The sequence below is a fragment of the Pollicipes pollicipes genome, unplaced genomic scaffold (assembly GCF_011947565.3).
Source record: "Pollicipes pollicipes isolate AB1234 unplaced genomic scaffold, Ppol_2.1 Scaffold_2555;HRSCAF=2994_pilon_pilon_pilon, whole genome shotgun sequence".
Classification (NCBI taxonomy): domain Eukaryota; kingdom Metazoa; phylum Arthropoda; class Thecostraca; order Pollicipedomorpha; family Pollicipedidae; genus Pollicipes; species Pollicipes pollicipes.
Genome location: NW_023596136.1, coordinates 38708563 through 38712317, shown reverse-complemented (window position 1 = coordinate 38712317; position 3755 = coordinate 38708563).

The window sequence follows — 3755 nt, the reverse complement described above, 5'->3', positions numbered from 1 at the left end:
CACCCGCACGCCGCAGTTGGCCGCTGACTGCCGGCCGGTGCGGCGCCCCAGCTGACCTTGGGCGCTCGGCGAGCGCAGCGGTGCCCCGGGGCATGTCCGGCGCGCCACCGGTAGAGCCAGATGAGCGGTTCGTCACGAGGCACAGAGGCGCGCGGCGCCGGCGGTTCGTGGTCTGAGGAGGCGCGGCGCCGGTGGTTCATGGGTCTGAGGAGGCGCGGCGCCGGCGGTTCGTGGGTCTGAGGAGGCGCGGCGCCGGCGGTTCATGGGTCTGAGGAGGCGCGGCGCCGGCGGTTCGTGGGTGTGACGCACGGTGCCGGCGGTTCGTGGGTCTGAGGATGCACGTCGGTTTTGGTTGGTTGGTTATTCGGATTCAAGTCTTTTTTGGCCGGTCATGACCATCCATCGGGCTATGGAATGAAGGAGTATGGATAACTGTGGAGCAAGACTACATACACCTGAAGAGCTATCCGCCGATGCTTGACCCACACTCGGACCCCATCTGCGGGGTGTGTGCTCGGTGTTCGGCCGGGGGTAGGGGCACTTCGGTCCATTCATGGCTAGCGCATGCAGCCTTTCCGGACAAGCGTGGCGTCACGAGGGTGCAGGATAAAGCGAGCAAGGGGATGGAAGGGGGATATTTTTCACGCTGGCAGGAGCGTCACGTCTTATACATTTGGAGGAGCCCGGGGCTCGATACTTAGCTTTTGAATACGCCAAGCCGCCACATCCGGCCCGCAAGAATCCGCGTGCTTTTGGCCGAGTCTGATGACTATCTTCTGCGGCAAAATTTTTACAGCAGGAGCTCGGCGGAGTGAAAACCCATGGCAAACTTGGTTCACCAATAAATCCGGTTGCACAAGTTCAACAACTTTAAAGGAAATGCCCCACATTTCAAGCTACTGTTAATAACTTCAGAGTCGCTGACAGACTTCCCGTCGGCATTCCAACAGTAATGAACGAAGGCTGGCTGGCTTGTTACTTCAGCTCACCAAGAAGTGCTTGTTAGTTCTCGTCCTGATAGGGGGATCGATGCGATCCTCAGGATTATTTTTTAAGAGTACCTGTCCAGCATATCGCGCAATCGCGCCAAAATTTTCAGTGGGCTATGACAGACGCATTGCACGTTTTGACACCAAAAACACGCACCTACATCCTCTGGTTTCGGAGCAGGATCGGTTTTTGAGAACCACCGCACAGCGATATGCGGTTGGTGCCGGCGGCGGGCGGTAACCAACGATGCTGCCGAACGCACACGGCGTACCGGCATCATTACATAAAATGGAATACGCCACCTTTCTTGTACTTTTCACTCATTATATGACCAAAAGCGTACCATATGATTAATGATACCAGGGTTTCCCGAAATCCTCCTGAATATCCTCGCATTTCGAATTGAGGTAGCTGCTCCTGAGAGAGAGATCTCATTGGACTCCCCACTCACCACTATGAAAGTGATACACTCAATTCGCCTTGCTGTTTCCAAGGTGTGGACTCTGCAATGTTTGCAATACACAGATTTGTCAAGAGGTTTGTGATAAATGCTACGAAAGCCTGATGAGCGCTGTTTAGACAGAGACGTATGCGAACATTAACGTATTATCTAGCGAATTCAATGAAACGTTATCTGTGACTTTGATTTATCTCATAAGACGTTAACCACAGGGGCTCTTTTCGAGGCGCACTTTGGCTTTGGGGATGGGAGCATCACATGATCTACAGTCAGGCACTTGTTCAAACTTCAACCAACGAGCTGCTCGGTAACTGATCTTTGCCGCCCGCTGTGCAAATCACAATCAATAATTCGCACTGACCTTATTCACACCAGTAGCGGTGCCACTTTTAAGCCCTCAGGCCCGCAATGTGCGGGTTGAAACAGCTCAAAAGCTGCATCTCTGACCCATAACAGCTGACAACGGTCCTCAGAAAACTCTGCAGTCGTCATGAAGACGGCAGTGGCGAGAACTGTTGAAGAACTTAAGCGTTGTTGCAAAGAGCTGAAAACGTTATTTAGACAAAAAACAATTAGAACATTTCTCCTTTCATATCTTGATGGTGCTGCAGTGGCATTGCCCAGTGCTATCATTAAACGTAAGTGGTCCTGAGGTGTCACCAGAGCATGTTTTTGAAATATGACCCAAAGGACTTCCTTTAACGGAGTCATTGATAATAAACGTGCGCTCAAAACGCATGAAAATGTACACCATGGTACTCAGAATTGAATAAGGAAAACGTCTCCTTGGTTTTGTGTCGCAACGAGGCATGGCCTCATATGTAAGATGCTGTAGAGCTGGACAAGAGCGATATTAAGAAGAAAAGTTGACTTTTGACCTGCCATAATGGGGCCGGTTATTAACCTAGCAACACAACATACACACTGGTACCAATCGCAACATGTCGTTGAACCAAATCCATCGATGTTTTTCGCTAAGCTCTATCATCATTGGTTTGGAAATGTCAGGGGAGGGGTCGCGTCGACTCCTCCCCCTTCAGTCCGGGTTATGAAAAGCGAGCATCGGGGCGAGGGTAAATAAGCGGGTGAACTAAGTTGAATATCATTATGTTTGCGTGTTTTGGCCATTTTGTGGTGTTCTTGCATATACGTCCGTGACGGCATGTTCTACGTGCAACTGCATTATCGGTTAAGGCATTCGATTCCCAGCCTCATGTCCGTCATAGCTAGTAGAACCGCCCAAAGACCTGCATTATGTACCACAAGACGCAGTTCGTGTTCGAAGACTCACCCACTCATCATCTCTCTCGTTTAATCCTGCATTCTGCAGACCCCCGCTGCTTCGGTGCAGGCTATGCGCGTCCGCCATAGGTGTGCCGATGTGTCCCCCGGTGGGGGCCTCCGTCCGGGCGCTGAGCACACATCCCACAGAGCGATGCTCTTGTGTCCTGGTGCGACCGGCCAGAATCTGCCACAAGCTACCGATGTGTAGCAGGCGTCTGCTGGTAAAAGCTCTCGTCTCTCCCCACCTTCGTTACTCCATAATCGTGCTGTGAAATTCCACGTCAGAGCGGACAGCACGTTTAGGAGATGATCAACTTTGGCATCCGTATTGTGACTGGCCTTAACCGGCGCGACCATTTGACTCCATCGCTACTAGGTACGCGTAGCTAGGGTGGTCCAAATTCGAGGAACTACTCACCGATCGTGATATCATCACCATGCGGCATCTCATCACTGATCCCTGCTCGTTTGAACTCTTGCGCGAGCGCCTGCTCCGGCGCTCGGGCGTGTCCGTCCGCCGCATACGTGCTACAGACGACCAGCTGCAGTTACCTAGAGTACGAACAGATTTCGCCCGTCGTAAGTTTTCCCGCTGGGACTGGACCGCTAGGAAAAGCTTGTCATCGGAAGAAAGGCAGCAGACTAGCTCCGCACTGCTCAGCGAGCGGGGTTCAGGCGATAAGAGCCAACGCTACATTTTTCCCGCGTCATCTTTGCTTTGTACTTTGTGTGGATAATTGTAATTGCTTTTCTTGTATGCACTTTAACTATCATTTATTGCCTGTCATGTATTGTGGACATATGGGGGATATTAAGGTGGCTCTTTCCAACAAGTGATGGCTTGTTTTCCCAAAAGGTTGCGTAATATTTGTGGGAGAACGAGACCTGCAGCTGACGTCAAAACATCTTCTCAGTCACAGCTTACGGTTGTTGTAACAATTACAGCTGTGTAACAGTCATGTAGCAATGTAAACAATCACAGCTTACGGCTGTTGTATCTGTCAATACAAACCATTGATGC